Source organism: Littorina saxatilis, linkage group LG16, assembly GCF_037325665.1.
Source record: "Littorina saxatilis isolate snail1 linkage group LG16, US_GU_Lsax_2.0, whole genome shotgun sequence".
Taxonomy (NCBI): Eukaryota; Metazoa; Mollusca; class Gastropoda; order Littorinimorpha; family Littorinidae; genus Littorina; species Littorina saxatilis.
In genome coordinates, this window is record NC_090260.1 from 25032741 (window position 1) to 25043393 (window position 10653).

The 10653-nt window shown below is 41.2% G+C and overlaps 2 long non-coding RNA genes across 2 annotated transcripts in view; one reads left to right on the forward strand and one right to left on the reverse strand.

The window, feature by feature from the left end:
- The first annotated feature begins 3927 nt into the window (after positions 1–3927).
- On the forward strand, positions 3928–6230 carry LOC138949803 (uncharacterized). Its single transcript, XR_011450459.1, has 3 exons — positions 3928–4421; positions 5252–5427; positions 6194–6230. It is a non-coding gene; the product is annotated as an uncharacterized lncRNA (long non-coding RNA).
- Positions 6231–9717: 3487 nt separating this feature from the next.
- The window catches only part of LOC138950679 (uncharacterized), a 363039-nt gene continuing 362103 nt past the window's right edge, over positions 9718–10653 (reverse strand). The window contains exon 2 of the long non-coding RNA XR_011450769.1: positions 9718–10648. This is a non-coding gene — a long non-coding RNA (uncharacterized lncRNA). The remainder of the gene's footprint in view (positions 10649–10653) is intronic.

The window sequence follows — 10653 nt, forward strand, 5'->3', positions numbered from 1 at the left end:
AAGTGTCACCGCTACCAGAGACAGGGCTCGCAAGTGGCGTTGAAATTTCATAGGAATTTGTGGATTCATTTTCGTCGTCACAAGGGTGGTAGAAGTCGTCGCTGCCTGTGATCTCATTAATATTTAGAGACCTCTTCAGCAGTCTGACTATGTTCACGATCTGACAGCGTACGACTAGGCGCGTCCTGTCGAGAAACACCCAGACCAGATTCAGGTGGGCTGAGGGACGGTGACCCGCTTTGACATGATACAAAAGGGATAGCTATGGGACAATACGCATTTTCATGGGTAGGCAGGACAGGAGACAATGACTCTGCACCGTCTTCAAGAGCAGATAAGACTTTTGTCTGAAAGTCCTCCTAGTATTTGAAAGCTCCTGATGACGGTTCCTTGGATTGAACAGTTCATGTTTAACGTTCTTACTGTCTGCAGATTGTACAGACGTAGTGATTGCCAGAGAAGATAACAATCTCGACTGTGTCGAAGTCAACACATCTCACATGAAAATACTTGTGACAGCGGATACAGTAAACCCATGGTGTGTCGTCTGTGTCAAACACAACTCGCTCATCTTTCAGAACAAAGTCCATTTCAAGGCTATCACTGTCTTTGGCCATTTCCCCACACACGCCGCAGATCCAAAGGTCGTTTTCATCACTGCTTGATGGCGGAGTGATGTTAATCATTTTCTTAAACTGTAAATCAAAAACATCGGTTCAGTATTCCAAAAGGAAAATGAGTGTTGAACGTTACAATAAATAAAACGCTATCACGAATGCACGTGTATCCCTGTTCGCTCGCGTGTGCGTGGCGGTGTGTGTGTGTGTGTGTGTGTGTGAGAGAGAGAGAGAGAGAGAGAGAGAGAGAGAGAGAGAGAGAGAGAGAAAGAGTGAGAGTGAGAGCAAGAAAGAGAGAGAGAAACAGACAGACAGATACAGAGAGACAGACAGACAGATACAGAGAGAGAGAGAGAGAGAGAGAGAGAGAGAGAGAGAGAGGGGGGGGGGTGGAGGGGCAGTAAGGCTATAGCGGGAACCAAATTTGCTTGGAAGAAACAATTGTGTCTCTCTTTTCTATATCATGGACGGCATAGTCAATCAAGCACAATTAACATTGCTCAATTAGGAGTGGAAAAGCCAAGTTAAACGACTTGTCTTCGTATTTTCAGAAAGGAAAATGGAGCACTTACCTTTGTCCCATTCAGTTTCTCTCAAGACCAGGCTGCTTTCGTGTAGACGTAAACCTCGTAACCCGGATGTTTTGATCAATTTCCCACCAAAACAGTTCACGAAAACCTCGTAAAAGCCAATACGAGGTTTGTAAATTACCACCGCTTTCCGAGAAAACCTCGTAAAATCCCTTAAGTGGTAAAGTTGAAAGCCCGCGCAAACGGTTTTGAGTTATGAGGTTTGTTTACAGCAGCTTAATTAACTAATTAGGCAATATATTTATTTGATTTTTGTTTCAGAAGGTAGGTAAAAAAATTACGATTTCAATGATGCAAAAAAACGAAAATCAGAAAAATGGTGGTTACGAGGTTTGTTTTGAACACTGACGATATGCAAGATAATCAGAACTCGGAGTGTGTAACCTATATATATTACAGGGTGACCCACAAAAATGCTAATTACATCTACCACGGCTGTTCCTAGCTTGTGTTTTAGAGTGAGTTAAAATTAGCCCAGCAGAGAGAATAGTTTGGCTACCAACAGCTGCAGCTATGCAAAGAGAGAGCTTCTAGCTGCTGTGTTATCTCTGCTGGGGGGAAAGGATGTGTGCTAAAGATAGCCTGCAGCTATGGTAGCAGGAAGGAAGCCCTGTGAACAGCCGTGCTACATCTGTTAGCCGAATAACTTCAGTTTTGGTATACATTCATTTTAGCTTATGCATGACCCTTCCACAACGTGGCAAGTTTGTGTATTAAAGGACCCCAAAAGGCAATTTTTTGTGTGTCAAAAACGCGTTTATTTGCGTTTTGGCGTGACTTGGGTTGACCAGACATATGCATGCCGTAGGAAATTGTTTTCTCACCTTCCCTCACAGGGTTTAGTTTATTTCGGAATCGTTTAGGTCATAATCCGACGAATTTCGTGGCTGAAGCGAAGCGTTTTCGCGTTCCGATCTGGCGGCCATTGTATCTCGAACGTCCGCGAGAGTACGGAAGTGGTGAATTCTGGGTAACATTTTCGATGACGTCAGAAGCCGTATTCATAGAAGCAACTTTAGCTGCTGAACCTTACAGTTTTGAGCCTGGGAGTTAAAATCAAGGGTCTGCGCGCCCCGTGATTTGTAATCATTTTTTTTACAAATCACGTTAATGTTCCCGATATCTTCTTGTCATCCCAAAAGTCAAGGCACAAAAACAAAATCCCTTGACTTTTGGGGTAGCGCGACTCCGTTGATTTTGTTTTCTTTCTCCATATCATTACTAGATTGTCCCGTCGCTGGGAAATTCGGATCACTTCCTCCCAGTGGAAAGCTAGCAGCAACAGAGTCGCGATACCCCAAAGTCAAGGGAGATCTTTGGGATTTTTCTTCCTTTTCTTTAATGTCCCATCGCTGGGAAATTTGGGTTGCTTCCTTCGAGTGAAAAGCTAGAAAACAACAGTCTCGCTACCCGAAAGTCACCGTGAATCTATTTGATTTTTTTTCTCCGTTTCTTTATTGTTCCATCACATTCCACAAATTGGTCAATTACCACAACTTGGACACATGACGATATTACCACGTCTTTGACACACACCACAACTTGGACACATACCAAAACTTGGACACATGACGATATTACCACGTCTTTGACACATACCACAACTTGGTCACATACCACAACTTGGACACATACCACATCTTGGACACATACCACAACTTGGACACATACCACAACTTGGCCACATACCACATCTTTGACACATACCACAACTTGGACACATACCACAACTTGGACACATACCACTACTTAAACACATACCACAACTTGGACACATTCCACATCTTGGACACATACCACATCTTGGACACATACCACATCTTGGACACATACCACAACTTGGACACATACCACATCTTGGACACATACCACAACTTGGACACATACCACATCTTGGACACATTCCACATCTTGGACACATACCACATATTGAACACATTCCACATCTTGGACACATACCACAACTTGGACACATACCACAACTTGGACACATACCACATCTTGAACACATTCCACATCTTGGACATATACCACAACATTGCACATATTGGACACATACCACAACTTGGACACATACCACAACTTGGACACATTCCACAACTTGGAAATTTCCACAACTTGGACCACAAGCGCGACTCTGTTGCTGCTAACTTTTCACTGGGAGGAAGCGATCCGAATTCGCCAGCGATGAAGGAAAATAACGAAATGGAAAAAGAAAGAAAAACAAATCTAATGGATCCCTTGACTTTGGGGTAGCGCGACTCTGTTGCTGCTAGCTTTCCACTGGGAGGAAGCGATCCGAATTTCTCAGCGATGGGACAATAGGCTGAATAGAGAATTTTATTTTTATTTTTATTTTTTTATTTTTTTTTTACAAATCGCGGATTTAGGTTCGACGTAATTTGTACAATATTTTTTTTACATTTTTACAAACCACGGGTTAACAGCTCAGTTGGAGGTTTAATTGGTGCCAGTGTGTAGACATACAGGCTGGGGGAGTGGCTTAGGAGCGAGCAGATAGCTGTATCGTTATCAGCGTCTGTTACTGGAGATCGTTCCGAGTTGAGACGGAAGTGTCCCACCTATTTGGGTTGATAATAATGTAGAATAGACCTTTTTCGTATAACCTTTGCCCCCAGCGTTTCGACCAATCAGATTTTTAGGGCACGGCAGCCTCTCTCTGATAACCGGAACTAGGGGGCAATAGATGCCTCGCCTGAAATACCTCTTTCACTTTCGGTGCTCGAAGTACTATTGCCAGAGGATTACTTTGAGAAATTCTGCAAGAAAACGGATTATCTTGTTCAAAATCATGAACAAAAAGTCAAGGACATGCACGAAGGTATGGTTTGAAACGGCTATTGGTGGTATATGGACGAAAGACTTGGCGAACTTCCCCTGCATAAGCGAAGCAGAGGTGATCGACCACAGATCTACAGATCTCTGGATCAACTTTCTTACTGATACTACTGCGTCTACGTTCGACAAGTTATACGACGCATCCAGCGCAAAGAATGCGAAACCTTGGGGTAAACGATAGACATACTGTGTGCATACAATGTCTTTCTGCATGGCACAACAGCTAGTAAGCAACTGTGGTGATCAGACTCAGAGCGAGTGTGCTGACGTCAATGAAGCAGACTCGCAACGAAGAGTATGCTGTAGTGACGCTGACCGGACAGGCACTTGGAGCCTACTGCGAGTGTATTGCTGGGTAAGTGTTGTTGGCCTTGTATGTTTTGTGGGATTAACTTGATGGCTGCGTTACTTGGTATCTTACACAATCAGTTTTCATACTCAGTCATATAATGCATGGCACACAAACTGACAAACGTGGTGTGCACGTTAAATATCCCACGATTGACAAAAGGGTCTTTCCTGGCAAAATTGTATAGGCATAGATAAAAATGTCCATCAAAATACCCGTGTGACTTGGAATAAAGGCCGTGAAAGGTAAAGTTTCGCCTAACAGGCTTGAGGTTTGCTGGTCGATGTGAATGCGTTATATATTGTGTGTAAAAAATGTTTGTTTGTCTGTCTGTCTGTAAAAAATTCCATTTCACACGGCAGAAATTAGTATGTAAAGCGCGGAGAGCACAGTTAATTGTGGTTCGCGCTATATAAGCTCACCATAATAATAATAAAAACACAGAGATTCATAATTCTCTACTGAAAATGTCTGCATGCAAAAGCTGTCTTTTTTGACAAAGTTATGAGCAGCATGTTTATGTAATTTCAATCAGTATCTCCAGGAGACCATGCCATGTTGGCTAGGCATGTTCAATATACCAGGTACCTGAGTGCGGAGTTTTATTTAATGTGTGTACACATGAGTTTGTGAATCCTCTTGTCAATGAAGGTTATCACTGCAGTAAGATCACATTCCATTCTGAGCCGGTATATATTTTATAGATATCAATAGCATGCGCTTACAAGCACTCTGTAGGAATTCCTAGGAAAGATAAAGTTAATTATTATTAGCAGGCTAAGGAAAATCAAGATGACACAAACGGAATTTGATTGTGTGTTGTTGTTTTTACCCAGAAAGGACAGTCTTGCAACCATGTGGCTGTCACACTTGTTGCTGCTTCACACTACATGGCTGAAGGAATCGACACTGTGCCAGCAGACAAAACTTGTACACACTACAAATGTATGTGGAAGGGGCATGCTGCCAAGAAAACTGCACCAGCTGCTCTCGATGACATACAAATTGGTAAGTAAGTTTGTATAATAATTAATATTAAGGAAATTAGGGTTGCGTTACCTAGAGGTTTACATCAGAGTGTGATCTATTTTTTTCAGAACAGAAGTCTCAAAGTTAAAATATAGAGCTTGTTAACTACAACAGCTACAAGACTGGGGAAAGAGAAACAGTGATATTTAGAAAGTGCATCATCAAAAAACTATGCATTTTACATTTAGTCAAGAGACGAGGGCGGTGGTGTATGTTTGTGTGTAGAGCAATTTCTGGAAAACTACAACATTATGTTTAGGTTAGAAACAAACCAGCCCTGAAAGTGGCAAGTATTTTACTCGCCATAGTGAGTAGAAGCATGCAACTGGTGAGTAGAAGTGTCCATCTACTCGCCAAATGCGAGTGAAGATGCTGAATCAAATTGTTGGTTTGGTTCGTAAAATTTGCTCTCTGGCTGGTACGTTTTCAGAATCACTAGCTAGAGGCTAGTGCATAATTTTTTTGACTTTCAGGGCTACAAGCTTAGAAAGTTAAACATATATTTTTTTTTCAAACACAGGGAAGCGAGATTTCCTGTGGGACAGTTTTGCTACTGCGCTATGCTGGGTTGCCACTTACCTTATTCGACGTGGATGCTGGTTTTCAGCTAAGCATTGTCCTTGTGAAATGTACTGCGTTCAGTATCGTTATACATGTGAGTTTGACAGACTGGCGCAACTTGTTTTAGCATTTTTACCCAGCATAAGATTTGCTTCAGTGTCAAGTAAAAAAAAAAAAATCATTTTCAGGTATGCTTCAAGACAAGACAAGTTTCCCCGGACGACTCAGAAGATTGTGGAAGCTGATAAGAACTTGTGTCAGAGGATAGTAAGAAGTGTTTCGGCTTCGTATGGACTATACCATCATCCAGGACTTTCGTGTATTATTCGGAGAACGTATCAGAGCCGAGGACATGTGTTGTGAACAGCGATTCTCAGTGATGAAAGTGTAGTGTGTGTAATGCCGGACTGTGTTCTTCTTCAATATCGGAATGGCAAGGAGGTATTTTGTGAGATGTTTTACTGATGATTTTGATTCAATAGCGAAATGTTTGACATTTTCAGTTCATTCGTTTTGTGCCATGTTTGTTGTTCAAGAGCGTGTTGTCACCATCCCTTATGAATGTGCCGATATGGGCGTGTGTGAATGTTGGTGTCGACATGAGCGTTTGAGCGAGTGAATTTAGAAGCCCCGTGAATGAAAAAGTCATTACCGGACAACTAAATCAGCAAACATAGAAATTCCTTGTCATACACATCGATCTAATGTTAGCACTTTTTTTTCAATTTATTTCACAGTTATTTGTTATTTTTTTGAGGAAATTATAATGCAATTCACTGATTTAAAAAAACATGATTCCAATTGTCTCCCTTGAACAAATTTGTTTGTACAAAATTTGTTACTTACTTTTTTTTCAGGCTATATCAAGGAAAATTCTTATTGAACTGATTGTGGGACCGTGCACAAGCTGACAGACTTGAACTCAAAAGTTGCAGAAGATTCTTGGTTGCGACTTTTGAGTTCAAGCCGATCAGTTTGTGCACAGTCCCAAGATTTGTCTATATTTATTTATCACTTAAAATAAAATACAGTTTTTCTTTTAATTAAACTGTAGATATGTCAAAGACTGTTTTGAATAATTTTGGGGGGTAATTTTCTTTAAGAAATAACTCAAGTGAATGCACAAATTGTGTACTAAAGTGTCGGTACAAGGGAGACAATTTGAAGCCATAAAACAAAGATGTTGTCTACCTAATTATCTTGATCGCATTTATTTAAAGTGGAAATCGTTATGTTCGTAAGCTCACATACAATCATTTATGAAACAAACTCGGACCAGACCAGAGATTTGATTGATAATGGGCCCTTTATTCTATACAGTACCAGAGTAAATTATATAAACCATTACATGACAAAATAAGCTTCTTGCTCTTTGGAGTGATGTGGCCTTTGGCAGCTCATCAACCCAGTAATGTAGACCTGCCTTTTTTACGAAGTAGGTACATGCATACCGAAAGATCACCATATGTGTAAAACCATACTGCAGTGTCATTTTTCAGTAGAGAATCAACAGAAAAAGAACGTATGTTCTCCTTCAGCTTCATGTTGTCTTTCTTCAAGCCAGAAACATCTTCAGTCAGACGATTAATCACAGAGGCCTGTTATGTAATTGTCATCTGCAGCTCTGCCAACTTGAGGTAGTCTGTGTTCCAATAACAATACCCTCACAGGTAGTCGTGTCCCTCTTTGCAAAGGCATGATCTGGCCTTGGTCCTAAGCTCTCACTAGATGCGGAGGGCAAAGGAATGGCTGCTTCTGTAAATACAAAATCAAATGTATACATTAGCAATATAATTAGCATCAATGATCTTGTTATCAGATTACACATGCATCACACTCACAGCATTTAAGCATGAAAATACATGAGGGAAATAACTCCTGAAATTGAAAAAAACTTAGGGGTGCGGGAGATGCTCCCCGGAAATTATTTCGGAGTGTTCTATGCAAAATCAAAATTGTAGAAATCTAGTGCTATTGTTGTTGTTACATCAATTCAATGGTACATTTCTGGGAATAAAAAGAATGATTCAGCATGAGCTTTATCGATGTCTTGAAAACTGCATCACTATCTGTATCAAGTAACCTCCTTAATCTTCTCCATTCAAGAGTCGGTTGATTGAATGCACGCGGCTTGTCGACATATGTCTAGATCTTGTTTGTTTGTTTTCTAAAATCTTGAATCTGTTTCATGACCCTTCCTATGCATCCGTTTTGGGCTTCCGATTCATTTTAAATTTCTTATACACTGATGTAGGAAGACAATTAATTGAAGTCAGCAGATCATAAATTGATAAAAACAAACAAAGCTTACTTGGCTCTGAGTCTCTTCCAGATCCGATGATATTTTCAGCGTTGACACTGGGGGGGGGGGGGGGGGGGGGGGTGGGAGCAAAACCGCTTGCTTGTTGTCGGTCTTCAGCGGACAAAGTCACGTCTCCGACCAGTATAGTGCCTTGTCCTTCTGCTAGAGTCACTTGTTCTTGATGTTCTCTCAAATCCAAGATTAAGGGTGGGTACGAAGTCAACGGAGTTGGCATCGTTGATAGCCGTGCCATTGCCAGACACGAAGTGACGCGAGCAGACTTTTCAATGGCACGACAAACCCCTGTCGTCGGATTGCTTGCACCCATCGCGTCCTTCGCTGTTGCGCCTTCGCACTTGCACCCATCGGAAAGCCATGCAATGACAAATTCTGTCCACCGTATTTCTCTTTCTTCATTCCACTGTTGCACTTGCAGTTGTAAACACAACAATTTGCCTCGTCGTCTCCGCACTTTACTTTGCACCAAGCCTCGTTGGCGATTTTTCCTTTTGCCCCCTAGTTCCGGTAGATCTGACATTAAACTTCACAGCGCATGCGCCAAAATTTAAGTGAAAAAGGTCTATTGAACACATTTCTGGGTCCACACGGACCCACGACCACCGGCGAAGGTTAAGAATGACATATAGTGGGTTTTTGGCTCACGTAAGTGTAGCCTATGCGATGCTAACTTTTGTCTGTCTGTGCGTGCGTGCGTGCGTGCGTGCGTATGTATGTATGTATGTATGTATGTCTGTGGTAGAAACTTTAACATTTGAAGACGTCACAACATTTGAAGACGTCACATTATGACGTAAGAGGGTTAGACGTCACGCGAAGGAATTACTGAAAGTCTCGGTCATTGTTATTTTGAGCGGGCCGAGACTAGTTTTTTCTTCGAAATCGGCCATTCAGATCTAGATCTAGTGTCTCGCTTTCTTGCACAGTGTCACCTATGCCGCTTACTGTGTGTGTGTGTGTGTGTGTGTGTGTGTGTGAGTGTGTGTATGTGTGACGAAGTGATTGAGTTTGTGTTACTTGAAGGCTTCGCCTCTTGTTTTAATTTTAAAATTCCCCTCATTGTAGATCGTTCGTTAAACGGAAGGTAGACTAATCGGCTTAGAAAAGTTTCTATTGGTGTCATGACTAATTTGATTTGCGCATTTGTAACTTGTTAGTTTTCAAAATCTCATTTAGTTTGATCTTATTTAAATTGTTTCTCCTTGTCTTTTCTTTTATTTCAATGTGTTTCATAACCGCAACACACACACACACACACACACACACACGCACGCAAACACACGCAAACACACACGCAAACACACACACACACACACACACACACACACACACACACACACACACACACACACACACACACACACACACACACAGAAAATCAATTCATAAGTATACACGTTATACAATCATGTAGTCAAAGAAACATGCTTCATGACTGGCCTGTATTGTTTAAAATACACATATATCTATATCTACAAAATACAATGTGTACAATGGTTATTGTTTGAGAATCGTTAACAATGTAAAGTGAAGACATCTTCAGCCGTGAAACAAATACACGTTACTAATAAAAGTTTTGTCGCGGGACTTTTGAAGCCAAGTACAGGGTGACCCCCAAAAAATGCAAGCCACAAAAATGTTAATAACTTCTACATCTCTTGATTGAATCACTTTATATTTGGGGGACATAAACTGCAGCCAATACATGACCCTTCCACAAAGAGACACATTTGTAGATTAACCTTCGCCGTAGGTCGCTAAAAACATTCTTTGCAGCACGTCGTGAGTACCAATGTAACCATACTTCTCAAAGAAGGAAAAACATGCACGGGTAAACAAAACAAGAACAAGGCACAACCACAACTCACACAAACGTAGGCACACACACACACACACACACACACACACACACACACGATACAAAAAGAACAGGAAAGAAAAAAAAGAAAAATAAATAAAAAGGATGTACAAGAAAAAAATACCCGCGGTTCTCAAACTCCCGCTCGAGTTCGCTGCTTGTTCCTTGAGCCATCTTGAAATAGATCAGAACTCTTCTCAGAAAGAGAACCAGAAAGTCACATTACACTGTTAGAAGTATGGTTACATAAGTACTCACGACGTGCTGCGAAGATAGTCGATGTTTGACCTTTGTTTATTTAATTACCTGTCAATCAATTTTAATGCGGGTTTAGGAGATAATAGATTTTTAGGTGTTTGAGGCATTTCCAAAAGCTCATTACAGAATTCCACCTAGTTTTCGAGATATTCGCAATTAAAGTCCGGACTGTTACTAAAGTACTCACGACCTACGGCGAAGGTTAAACTTAA